The sequence below is a fragment of the Herpailurus yagouaroundi genome, unplaced genomic scaffold (assembly GCF_014898765.1).
Source record: "Herpailurus yagouaroundi ecotype Mexico unplaced genomic scaffold, PumYag 142, whole genome shotgun sequence".
NCBI lineage: Eukaryota > Metazoa > Chordata > Mammalia > Carnivora > Felidae > Herpailurus > Herpailurus yagouaroundi.
Genome location: NW_024412397.1, coordinates 1,892,006 through 1,905,582, shown reverse-complemented (window position 1 = coordinate 1,905,582; position 13,577 = coordinate 1,892,006). Strand labels below are relative to the sequence as shown.

The 13,577-nt window shown below is 51.9% G+C and overlaps 1 pseudogene; it reads right to left on the bottom strand.

The window, feature by feature from the left end:
• Positions 1-12,840: 12,840 nt before the first annotated feature.
• On the bottom strand, positions 12,841-12,939 carry LOC121033282 (uncharacterized; annotated as a pseudogene).
• Positions 12,940-13,577: the final 638 nt, after the last annotated feature.

Here is a 13,577-nt window from a genome sequence, read left to right as displayed (position 1 = left end):
TTAATTTCATATTTAAATACTTTTCAAAATGAAACCGTATGAAACCCAACAAAACAAAGTGTTCACTGTTTCTTGATTTTTTTTTAATGTTTCTTTATGATTTTTGAGGGGAGGGATAAGAGTAGGGGGAGGGGCAGAAGGAGAGGGAGACACAGAATCCAAAGCAGGCGCCAGGCTCCGAGCCGTCAGCACAGAACCCGGTGCGGGGCTCAAAACCACCAACTGCGAGATCGTGACCCAAGCTGTGGGTGGACACTCAACTGACTGAGCCAGCCAGGCATCCCGAAGTATTCACTGTTTCTAAAAAAAATTTTGGAAAATATTTAAAGTTATGTTAAGCTCTGTTGGCCATGATCTAATCTGGTCAGTGCGTAGAAAGGTACCTGTGTACCGGGGTCACTCTGGGAACTGCTATTGAAATATTCTCATTTTTAATATAAAACCCCAGACGTATAGATATTCTCAAATTTCAAAAATAAACATGTCTTACTCGTATCACAAGAGAACAAAAATGTTGTCAACGACACACTTCCAGAAGATGATCTGATTTATTAAAATCACCTCTTTAAGAAGATAAAGTAACTGAATCTCCGATTTGCCTACCGTACTTTTCATAGTGGATTTTGAGAGTTGAAAATCAGGAAGTAAGATATAAATAATCTCATCCTTCTTAAACCCTTCTGCTCACAGCAGGGAAAGAGAGAGGGAGAGAGAGGGAGGACAGGGGAGGGGAGAGAGGGGAGGACGCCCTCTTTTGTGCTGTGGAAACCTCAGGCTAGATGACTCAAAATCAATGCTCTTGACAGACAGGGGCTTGGGCCGGGGATAGGGCTCCCTGAGAGGGTCTGAGCACCGTACAGGGATGGCTAGGTTGAGGCGGCTTCCTTGACCTTGGTCCTGCTGGGTGATGCGTGAGACCCAAACTCACTCACCCATCCAGGGGGTCTGGGGTCCATGTAACAGGCCCCGAGAGGCCCCAAGCCTCCCTGAGAGGAGGAGGAGCAAGTAAGGAGTCGGAGAGCTGAGGCCTCCTCGCTCCAGTCTGTGTACCAACGTTCTCCCCCTTTCCACCCGTCTACCACCAATGGTGGGTCGTGGGGTTGGCCCACATGTGTCAAGGAAACGGGTTGGGCTGTGAATAAAGTCGTCGTGAGTTCAGAAACTGCCTTCAACGAAGTACTTCTCAGATTTCCACACCACACCAATGTATCTTTATAAATGGATGTGGTCTAATAAAAATTAGCTCGTAAACAGAGCAAATGTGCTCAGCGTACGACACGCGGTGGCAATGGCATTGCTTTCGTCTTCCTCTGCTTTGTGTATGTGTGTTATCTGATCTGGTCCCTTCTCCCTTCCACGTAGGGTTTGTTGCTTACCCAGTCTACATGTTCACGTATTTGCACATGAAATGGCTCTAATGCTCGTTACAATCCTAATACAGACCACACGAGTGAGTTTTAGACTTTTTTCACAGCCTCCTAACTTTGTGTTGTTGTGACACACACAGGCTGGAACCACAGGAGGAGGGTGTGCCTGTCAGGGCTGAGCCCGCTGGGGGCTGGGGGCTGGCTGGGCAGGACCTGAGGGCCCGCTGACTCCTGATGGCGGAAAGGCAGGCGTGCTCGTGTTGGGGGCTGAGTTGTGGCCCCCAAATCCACATGTTAAAGCCCTAAGCCCCAGAACCACGGACTGTGGCTGTATTTGGAGGCAGGGTCCATAAAAAGGTGATTAAGGGAAAATAAGGTCAGTAGGGTGGGCTCGAATCGAATCGGACCCACGTCCTTCTAACAAGAGATTAGGACAGAGCACAGCAGACGGGATTCGGAGGATGGGGTCCAGGGAAAGCAGCACAGGCACCTGCAGAGACCAGCCTGCCCTCCCGGAGCTGGGACCGCACACGGGGACCCTGAATGGTGGGTTCCCATGTGGAGTGGGGAGCTGGGCCTGGGGCGTTCAGGAGCTCGCAGGCAAGGGGGCTTTGCAGGCAGGTGCGGGGGCCACAGGGCCTGGTTCTGAGCTCCCGGTTCAGCGTCTTCACTGCTCGGCGGCCTGTCCTGCCCCCGCCCCGCTCCCGCCAAGGCTTGGCCTTAGCAGGACATCTGCACCTCTGGGGGAGAAGGACTGCTGGTGGGGGGAGCCGGTGCCCCTGCTGTCCTGTGTCCCCCTCCCCACACGGCCTTCCCGCATGAGACAGAGTTCGCCACCTGCTCCTGGGGTGCCCCGCCCCAGCTCGCTTGCAGGTGGCCGCCTCTGCTCTGGGAAGGACACCTATGGCCGCAGGGCCTCTGCTGTGAACGTGGGCAGAGGTGGCGGCCAGCAGCTCCCGCGTGTGCGACGCACGTCCTGCCCGCTGACTCCCGGGAGCGGCTCTGGGGACCGCCTTCCTGTCCCGTGGCCTCCAGTCCCGGTTGTCTGGCCCTCACAGTTCTGCGGCTCGGTGTCTTTTAATGTTCCTTTCTACCTAAAGAGCGGGAGCTGGTTACCGTCGTGGGCGCCTAGAGACCCCTGGTGGACCCGGCCAGCCCTGTGGCTCCCACTCCACTCTGCTTCAGAGACCGCATCGTGCACCCCGCTTCTGGAAACTCAGGGCGTCCAGGACGTTTCACTGACAGCACGGCTGTGACGTCCCTGAGTATCGGTGGGACTTTCAGGCAGCTTTTGCGAGCGTCTGTCCCAGTGTCACTGATCCCAACATCCCATCGTCTACACAGACACGTGAACCGTGATTTCCGAGCACTGTCTAATGACCTTACCGGTGACTCCGCAGGGCTCCCCTGGGAAGGGGGGGTAACACGATCCGCCGCCTGCCCCTTGGTGAGCGGCGTGTGCTCCGTTCGCTTCCCCTCCCGTGGGGAGACGTGTGGCCAGTGGGCTGCACTGGGTGCCTCGGAGGACCTCGTCCACCCACGGAGACAGCACCCTCCCCCTCTGTGTCCTAGTAAGACTCACACCCCAACGATCACGCGGGAAGATGCGCGAACATTTTGCTCCGAAAACATCTCGGAATCGAGATCGCTGTGGTCCACCTGCGCTTTCCTGAGACCGCGTCCGTCCAAATTTCACGGACAAAGTCATTCTTGGCGATTTGAAAAACTGAGCATTTGCTTATTTTTTCGAAGGACAGCGACTTGGCGAGATTCGTGCAAGCTTAACGAAACCGCATACAATATTTTGCACAAAGACAGAGTAATTAGGGCAGTATGTACTCTCACATGAAATCCTAGATTACCAGGGAAGCCAGAGGGGTCCTGTGTCTATCAGCATTGATTTGATGTGTCAAGGAGAAACAATGTCGTGTAGAAAACGCAGCGAGGCAGGCACATAGTTATGTATTTAAAGCATGCTTGGTTATTTGCCGTTGGAAATTTCTGTTTGGGATGCCAAGGACATTATCGGGTGGCAGTTGACTAAGTGGCAATGTGACCCCACACCCTCCCTTCCTGTCCTTGGCTGAGCCTACGCCGCCATTCCATTTATGAAAACAAAAGTGACTTTAATGTGAGGGGGTAAAATATAAAGGAGATTATGCCAAATAATGGAAACAGAAAAAAGAGAGAAAACACAAGCAAGCCCGTTTGGTGCCTGATGAGTTGGGTTCCATCCCAGATAGCAGAATCGGAAACCCTGAATTCGGTCTAGGCTTTCTATTTGGAAATGTCCTCTTAAATCGGCAGTTGGAGTTACACACAAAGGGAGAAGCAGGGCTGGTGGATCGTTCTCTGTGTTCTTCCACAGATGTTTTATAGTAACAGAGACAAAGTTAAATTTGAACTTTTATATCAAATAACGGGAAGAATACATTTTTGGTAGATTCTAGAACACAGGGCTAGAATACACCACTGCTCAGCCCATCAAAAGAGAAATCCCAAATGCAGATAAAGCTGGCTACTCAGACCATCCTCAAAAACCCAAGTAGGTGTATCCCCCACTTTCACATTGTAGGGAACATCTTTCTTTTGTGTACGTGTAAGCACTTTCAGAAGACAGATCGGGTGAGGGATTATGACTGACTTGATGAACAGCCTTCCTATCAGGCCTTCTTCAGCATACATTGACACTGGAGACTCACTAAAGGCCGACGAGCTAAAGGTTATGACGAGCCGAAGATGGTCAGCAGGTTCAACTGGAGGGAGAACGACACCAAATACAAACACGGTGTACAATCGAGTCGGGAGGCAGGAATGTTAACGAAAGGACACAAGGGCCAGGTGAGGGTGCACTTGTGTTTTCCAGCATAGCCGGCCCAAGAGGTGAGGGAGGCCAAGGATGCTTTGAAGGACGCTGCTGTGGGGAGCACGGGCAGGGGCCACACCCACCTGGGTCAGGGGCATGTGCTCCCCTTTACCGGCCCTTCCACCCCCTTCCAGAGTTTGGCCACACCTTTTCCCCAGCGTGCGACTTTCACCGCGTTTTAAGGATTGGGATTCCAGCGTGGGCCCCTGCTCACGCGTCTCTTCTTGTGCTGTCGTGTGGCTCTGCTCCACCCAGAGCTGCGGTCCCATATGTCACTGCCTGCTCCTCAGAGGCCATGAGGACCCTGGCTCTGTCTGCGATCCGATGTGCATGTCCTTCCCTTCCAGCTCCATATGGGCAGACGTGTCTCTGCTCTGAGCCTGTTTAGGCTTCATCTTGTTTACCTTGTCTTGTTTGGGAGCACGTAATGCATCAGAGCCAGGATTTACTACTCTGCCTTAACTATACTTTGGAAACAAAAGCATTCATCTCATTGTGTAATATAAATACTCAATTTTAGCCGTCGGTCGTTATGCTATGCTTTCTCACAGCTGGAACGGACACGAGCATGCCAATATCGTCGAGGAAGGGACACATCAGAATTTCTATTTTTCTTCCTTCAAGAATAATTTATTAGAGGAAAATGATGTTCCCCTTGCTAGTTGAAACTGTAATCCGGTGTCAACGTCTTTGCCTTGGAATTCACAGCTGCCATTTGCGTCCATGACTCCACGGGGGAGGACAGGATGCCCACAGCCTGGGAGAGGTTCCTCCTCCCCCGGCACGTGATGGATTCTGATATTCAAGGTGGGTGTCGGTGCCCACCGATGCTGCAAATGTGCACACATTACTTTTGGGGAAGATTACTCTGATTGACATTTGTAGCAATGTACTTGATGCATGTTCTTAGGTCAGAAAGAACCCAGGACCACTATGCTCTCTTGAAAAGCATTGCTTGGATAGAGATTATTTGGAAACAAACAAGGAACAGCACAGTTGGTTTAGTGGCTGCTCTACAGACCCTTTCACTGTCCGATGTGTCATTCTCCCGCCCTTGAGAGGCTGGGAGTAGCTCGCCATGTAAATGTAATATAATAATTAGGTGTTTCAAAATGGCGGTGGAGACAGATGTGTGTGCTAATGGGTGTGTCTGTTTCTGGCAGTGACTGGTGCTTCCTTGGAAGGTCCCCACAATGCAATCCCTCATGCAAAGCCCAGAGATGCTCCCTCAGACTGGGTTTGCACTGGCCCCATAGACAGGCACGCCATAGTTTAATTTCTTGGGGCCCCATCACGCAAGGAAGGATCCACTTCATAGAGGCAAGACAAAACAAACATAAAAGCACTTTTTATTCAGTAAATGAATCCCTAAATTCATGTTTGATTTCAAGACACAGGTAATTTCTAACCAGCACAGCAAGAAAACAAAGGAAAAAAAATCTTAGTTTTAGAATGTTGCTTAGTTGAAATTTAAATAAGCCTGATAATTATAATAGCTCGAGTTGGACAGCTTTCAGACAGCTTTTGGGGAGCAGATCCGGCACGTCCTCGAGGGAGAGTTCTCTGGGTCTCTAGGTGATGCACACCTGTGCTTAGGGGCTGTGGAGTTCACCTGTCTTTCATGCCGACAGAGGCTTCAGATCATGGCTGTCCTCCCAGAAATGGCAAACAGCCCTCAATGGATCCGGTCCCGAGGCGTCTTCCGGGAGCCTGGCATGGCCCTGGGGTCAGGGCACCCTGCACCGGGACACGTTTGAGAGCTAGTGGGGAAAAGGCAGGTCCCCGGCTTATGCTGGTGGGCGTGTCTCCTGAAAATCCTGCACTTGTATACAGAAATTAAACAGATAACAGAATAGATGATGGCTGGTGGGAGCCAGGTTTCCCACTGTCGAATGGGAGGTTAAAGACGATGAATAAGACGATGAATAGAAAAAGACGATGAATAGATAGGTCAATGATAGATAAATAGGTACACAGGAGGATGGATGGATGGATGGAGGGAGCGCGAGGGAGGGGCGTGTGCACACGGATTAGTTCACACGCATGCGTTTCCTCCCTCTGGCTGAGAGGAAACACCGCCCCCCATCAGTAACAAGCACGTCCAGAATCCCCTGCTACAGAGAAGCCTGCAGCGTCTTGTAGTGACAGAGTACGAAGGAAGAAAAGCTCCCACAGTGATGGGGGCGTCTTAAGGGACACAGGGGCCAGATGCAAGAGTTCCTAGTGGCCAAAGCTGGAACCATTTGGGCAACGGGGTCAATAACAGCATCGGATTGCAAACCAAAGCATAAAATAAATAGCCCTGAGTCCACACTGACGTGCAAAACATAAGTGAATAAATAACTGGGGGTAAAGAGATCAATTTCCATAAAAGAATTCCACATAATTTATGTAGCTACCCGCCCTGGGGTAGATGGAACATAAGTCCCCACCCGTGATGGGTGGCCTGTATGGTGTTCCCCAAAAGAGCGGCATGGAAAGGGGGAGGGATGCCGGGCGAGGGAGGTCAGCATCTGGCGTGTGTCCCGCGGATAGGATGCGCTCTGGTCTGATGTGACGGCAAGGGCCCCCTACTGTTGTGGTCTTCCTCCCAAAACTGAATCATGAGTAAACCTTCAGGCAAATTCCGCTGGAGAGGCATCCGATACCGTGCCTGCCCGTTCTACCTGGGACTGCCAAGGTCATGGAAACCAAGCGCGGTGTGAGAAGCACTCACAGAGGAGAGTAAGGAGACATTATGCCTGCGTGCCACACGCTGTCCTGGACGGAGTCCCGAACAGAGGGACAGACATTAGGGAAAGGCGAGGGAAGTCCAATTTAGGGAAAGGCAAGGGAAGTCCAAATAAAGGATGGACTGAGGTTAATAACAGCGTGTCGATGCTGGTCCCTCAGCTGTGCCAAACGCACCCTGGTAACGTGGGTTGTTTACACCAGGGAGACGGGAAAAGGTCCCTGGGAACTCTTTGCATGATCTTCGCAAATTTTTGTAAATCTAACATTGTTCTGCAATAAAAAGAATTTACTTAAATATAAGAAAGTGAAGCCAAACAGGAACTCTGCTCTCAGAGATGAGTCTCCCTCTCTCCCTTTTGCTGTGTGATTCTCTATCCTGGTTCTCTTGGAGACCACGGGAATGAGGGCACGAGACTTCCACCTCCTGGTCCCCGTGCCACATGCAGGAAAGGCGACAGGGAGGCCGTGCCTTCGTCGATCCGGGGCTCTCCAGCTGCAGGGCCAACGCCTTCCTGCACACCCACCTCGGGCGCCTGGGTCCGTTGGCTGCGAGCTGAGGTATTTTCAGACAGAAGCGCGGCTCTTCTGCCGGATCACAGCAGACCTTCACGGCGGCTCGTACAAAAGCAGTAATCATTCCCCGTTCTAACAGACATGACGCCTAGACATTTCATTTCCACCGCGGAAGTCCCCGATTTATAATTCTCAGGGCGGTGTCTCAACTTTATCTCACGTTGGGTGAAAGCTGGTGTTTCCTTTCTTTGTAACTTTACCGAGGGTTTAGGTGCAGCAGGCATCTCCTGAAACGCGAGGGACATTCTCACTCGTAACAGGAGGGAAAACGGTTAATTTCAGTCCCGATGACAGTTTCCCAGCAAACAACGGTCTCGGCGAACTGACACGGGGCAGTGATGAGCGGGTGCGGGAGAACTGAGTCACAGCTGCGCAGGGCAATCACTGAGAACATCGACTCTCTCCCAGCCAAAATTCTATTAATACGAGTGTCAGCCCGAGAGCGGATCTCGGTGTGTGCGCGTCGGAACAGTGCAGCAGAGAAAATGAGGACTCTCCTCGGGGACAGACTTCTCTTTTTCTCCGCGAGAGTCTTCATTATTCAGGCATTGTGATACTTCTCCTTTATTTGTGTAAAGATTAAATTGCACATGATTTCTAATGTTTCTGCTACTGCAACTGCCATAGGTCGGTGACCTTCATGCGAGCCGGATAATAGATACATCGTCTGCTGCTCAGGTACCGCTGTTCTTACACAGCTCACTACTTCCCCATTGTTATAAGTCGAAAGCAATTAAATAAAAATACAAGTTAAGGCATCTCAAGTATCCTGAGAGCCTCGCATGTGTCGTTACGTGGCCGTATTTTAGCACTCATACGTGCCACTGTCTAGCGGGATGTGAGAACCAGACACACGTGACGACCTGAAGCGTGGAGAAGAGGGTTCTGGGGGAGAATCTCCACGGCGCGGCCTCCAGGCATGAGCTCCCCGTGCGTGGGAACCTTCTCGTCGAGACTCTTCGCAGGCCCCGTGATAGGCACCGTCTCTACTGTGCTCAATTTCCTACTGTCCCTGTCTACGCATAAATTCGGCAAACACTAGGTAAGCCCATCCTAGGGAAAAAAAAACCACCGCATCGTTCCATCTATTTTATGGTTGCCCCCATGGTAGGAGTCTAACGGCTGATATTCCAGAAGCATCAAAAAGGATTATACTTGCTACGACGTACCTACCTGGAGACTATCTACATTGGCCCCAGTATAGATTGGCCACCTCCCCGCGGTGCACGTCCAGGGCAGGAACACGTACATCCACACACACACACCAGCACCCCCCCCCCCCCACCACACATCCACTCCCAAAGTCCACGCCAGGGGTGAGGCCACCAGCCTCTTGAGAGTGCTCCCCGTGATCGCCACCCGTGGCCCCCGTGTCATGTCTGATCCCCCCGGCCGCCCAATAATCAGTGCTGCTTTCCTGTGGGCTTTCCCACCAGGGGCCGTTCTCACTCATGTCACTGCGACCTCCGTGCTCCTTCATCGATTCTATGCCACTGTCCTTCCCTCTCTGTAAACCTCCACCTGGAACACCACGCCACTGAGCTATGCCACCTGCCAGAGCACGTGTCTTCCTGAAGCTCTGACCCGTTTCAGTGAATTTTCTCCCTTATCACTGTTGGAACAACGCACGGTGTTTGCCTCATTCACGTCGCTTCCTCACCTCGCTTTCCAACATATGATCCTAACGCTGAAATTTAAGATTACTTTGCATTTTAACTTTGAAATAATATGATACACGTGAGGGTAGCCCTGGGGTTTGACTTACAGAGGAGAATTTGAAATACGAGGAAGCATTTCGAGTATGGCAACCATAACTGTCTACACTTGGACACTGTTAAGGAATTCACGCAGACACACACACACACACACACACACACACGCACTCATGGGGAGCTAGAACACACACTACTGTGTGTGCATCTTCGCAGAGGAGAGGACCAGAGGGGAGGCGTGTGATGGGACACGAGGGCGGCACACCGCACGTGCCAGTGGCCTTGAGCGAGCACTTTACAATTCTGTCCCCAAATCCTGGCCTAACCTCTCTGGTCAGCAGGACCAGGCCTTGATTGGACTTCTCAAAGAAACCTTGTGGGCACCAGCTCTTAGGGTCATCTCCACCCAGGCGCCATGTTTCTTCTGAGTTGTTTAGCGCCAAACAGCCCAGGAATAAAGGAGGTAATGAAGTATCGAGTGAGTGACCACGGGGACGTCCTGCAAGTCCCGAATCCTGGAAGCCGGCATGATGAGTTCCAGATCTAAGATGAGGATCCTAACACCATTAGAGCCACTGCTTATGAAGAAGGGGAGGCGGCACGATAATTTTACAGGGAACACTAGGACACTAGGTGATGTCTGAACATTTTGCAGGGGGAAGCAATGCTGGAATCAAGTAAGATGTGGCTAAAAACCCTACGATGTACAAGACGGCTCCCCCACAAAGAATTACTTGGCCCCAAACGTCAGTGGAGCTGAGACTGAGAAACCCTCATCTAGCCTACCATATAAAGTAGAAATGAGAAGATTTCGCTTACAGCTGGCCTGGGAGGGCTTCAAACGTGAGGGAGCATTCAAGCTCGTCCTTGACAGGGGAACGCGTCTGGGAATATGGGAGGAGGGCATGATACAGAGAACAGACCGCGGGCAAAGGCATCCAGGCAGGGAATCATGGGGTGTGTCAGCAGGGAGGTGTCCCTTGGTGGGAAAATGGGAACCGTGAAGCAGCAGAATGGCGGTAAGTCTGGAAGGAGGGAAGACTGAGGACAGGTGTTCGGAGCCCTACAGGTGTCCTGCTGTGTAAAGACTCTTCTCACTGAACTCTGACTCAACAAGTTCTAGAAGGCTTCAGCATCACTAACCATCCAAACTGCATACCAAAACTGCAGTGAGGGATCACCTCATACCTGGTAGAACGGTTACTCTCCCGAAGAAACACACAGAAAGAGCCACCGCACGCGAGGATGTGGAGAAATGAGGTCCTTGCGCACCGTGGGTGAGAGTACAAAATGGTGTGGCCACTGTGGAAATAGAAAACTAGGGTAATCGTGTGACCCAGCAATCCCACGTCTGGGTATTTCTCCAAAAGAAATGGAAGCTGGATCTGGCGGAGATATTTGCACAGCTGTGTTCATGGCAGCACCATTCACACTCTTCAAAAGGCGGAAGCAGCAAGTGTCCACTGATGATGAACGGATGAACGAAATGCGGTAAATCCCCACGATGGAATGTGGCGCGTGGTGAAGAGATTCTGTCACCTGCTACCACGTGGATAAACCTTGAACACCTCATGCAAAATGAAGAAAACCAGCTACGAAGGACAAATGCCATGTGATTCCACGTACGAGGTCCCCTGAGGAGTCAAATTCACAGAGACGGAACATGGAATGGGGGTCCCCAGTGGTTAGGGGGAGGGAAAAGGGAGAGCTGTGTTTAATGGGTATATGCTTTCAGATTTGCAAGTTGAAGATGTCGTGGAGGGCGTTTCACAGCGATGTGAATATACTTAACACCAAGATGGCAGGTTTCACGTTATGTGTCTTTTACACAATAATAGTTTTTAACAAGTTCTTTGTTGGATGTTGATGACCAAGACTATTGAGAACCTTGACGCATTAGGTATGAGCATAATCCTGTGCTCAAATGACCTGGGGTTGAACCATTCATTTACTCACTCAGCACATACTTGTAAAGTGCCAACAGGTTGGACCACTGGTGTCTCGCCCTAAGGGTGCCATTATTAACCAAAAGAGTTGATGCTTTGGGAGCTCACAGTCCAGAGAGGAGCAGGAGGTTGGTCTAACCATCACCTGAGCATTGAATTTACACGGTGGTCAGTGCTTCGAAGGGTAAGGCGTGAGTAAGTGAGGTAAATGAGGTAGAAGGAGAAGGGGTCTGGCAGGGAGCCCCCAGGGCGGCCCTGTGTGTTGAGATTTGGAGGGTTTCTGGGAGGGGGGCCATGGTGGCATGAAGGGAGAGAGCTCCAGACAGAGGTGAGAACATGTAAAGTGTTAGAGGGGAGGGGACACCGAGTTCTCAGTGTGGGGATAAGGCAAGAACCTCCTGCTGACGGAGGTGAAGCCTCTGCTTGTGGAAGGTCTTCAGCTTTGTCAGGAACTTTGTTCTCTGTCCTAAGGAACTGGAAAACCACTGGGGGTTCTTGCAATGGACTGAATGTTTGTGCTCCTCAAATCCCTCTGTTGAAATCATGCCCCTCAAGGTGATGGTGTGAGGAGGTGAGGCTGCAGGGAGGTGGTGAGGTCATGAGAGGAGCTCAACTCACAGAATCAGTGCCGTTGAGAAGACAGGGCTCCATTGCCACCCCTGCCAGGCATGGAGATCAACTGAGAAGTAGGCCATCCGGAACTCAGGGAAGGGCCTTCAAGGAACTGGAGCACGCCGGTGGCCCGAGTGTGGACACCCCGGGACTGGAGCATGCCGGTGGCCTGAGTGTGGACATCCTGGGACGGGAGCACGCTGGTGGCCCGAGTGTGGACACCCCGGGACCAGAGCATGCCGGTGGCCCTAGTGTGGATGGATCCGAGCACACCCGTGCCCTCCCTGTGTTGACATCCAACCTCCAGAACGGTGAGATGATGTGCAGCTGTGTGTATCCACCCAGTGTGGGTGCCGGGTTAGAGCAGTCCGCCTGTCCAGAGGAATGGGGACTGCGTGCCCAGGCCACAGCGAGGGCGGCGCGGTCCCACTCTGAGCCCAGTCGGGGTTTCAGGTTTGGATAAGCTTTGAAGCTCCATCCAGACGGGTCACCGCACGAGGTTTCGGGGGTTCCCAGCAGGAAGCACGCACCTCACGGAAGCACAATCACTTCCAAACAGCTTCCTGAGAGAATCTGAGAACTTGATCTGTGCCCGCGTGATGAACCCCAATTCTCCATTCAACTGCGTGTTTTCCTTTCCGGTGACGCTCTCCCTGGCGCCGCGTCCCGCGTCCCCCTGACGCTGCGGGAGGCCCGCCCTTCACCATATGTTTTCCTGGAACGTGAATTAGGCGTGCCCCGCCCTCTAGAGGGGGCCGAGGACGGAACGCCTCCTCTGCTGGAGGAGGCGTAGACCCTGGAGCCCTGAGCCCTGGGCCTCCTCTCCAGGCACCTTCCTGCGGGTCTGAGGGCGTGTTCCCCATAGAGAATGTGCATCCTCTCGTGGGATGAAGTGCGGTCGGTGAGCTGTGTGCGCTGCTGCCAGGCGCTGGTGGCCATGGCCGCAGACACTGTCAGTGGTGCACGGGGGAGGCCTGGGCCGCCATCGCTGGGCCGCCATCGCCAGGATGCTTCCTTCCTTTTTTTCCCTTAAAACTATGGAAGGCTTCACAAACGTGCCTGTCATCCTTACAAAGGGGCCACCCTAGTCTCTGTATCAGTGCATTTTAGCATATGTGCTTCCACAGCACACACTTGGGACGCTTTCTTTGGTTTGACACGGGAAGGTACCGTGCCTTGTCGCCAGGGGTCTGTTTGGACATGGAAGCTTCCATACTGATGCCCTCTGTGTTTTTACATATTTTCTCCCCTTCTGTTTCTCAGGATGGTTTTCCGCCAGAGGAGCTGCGCAAACCAGGAGGATATGATGGGCAGATGCCGGGTCTCCATGGTGCCTGTGCCTCTGGACGTGGGGACACGCTTCCCACCCCCTGTTTCTCTGGAGGAACGGAGTCGCTCTGGGAGCTGGTGTGGAGCTTCGCAGAGCTTTGCAGAGCATTTTGAAGGCAGGGCTCCTGCTCCACTGTGTGGCCTTAAAGGGCATGTAATGGAGCATTTTAAACATAAAAAATACAGTGGGGCGCCTGGGTGGTTCAGCTGGGTAAGTCTGACTGTTGATTTCTGCTCAGGTCGTGATCTCACAGTTGGTGAGTTGGAGCCCCTCATAGGGCTCTGTGCTCTCTAAATAAGTTAATTAATTAATAAACTGAAAAGGAAATAAATAAAAATAAAAAACGTATAATGAATTGGAAGACGTGAAAGCCTAGCACAAATCCTGGTAACTCTAAACCTGTTTATTTTTTAAAATCGTTCCCATCCAGCACCTTCC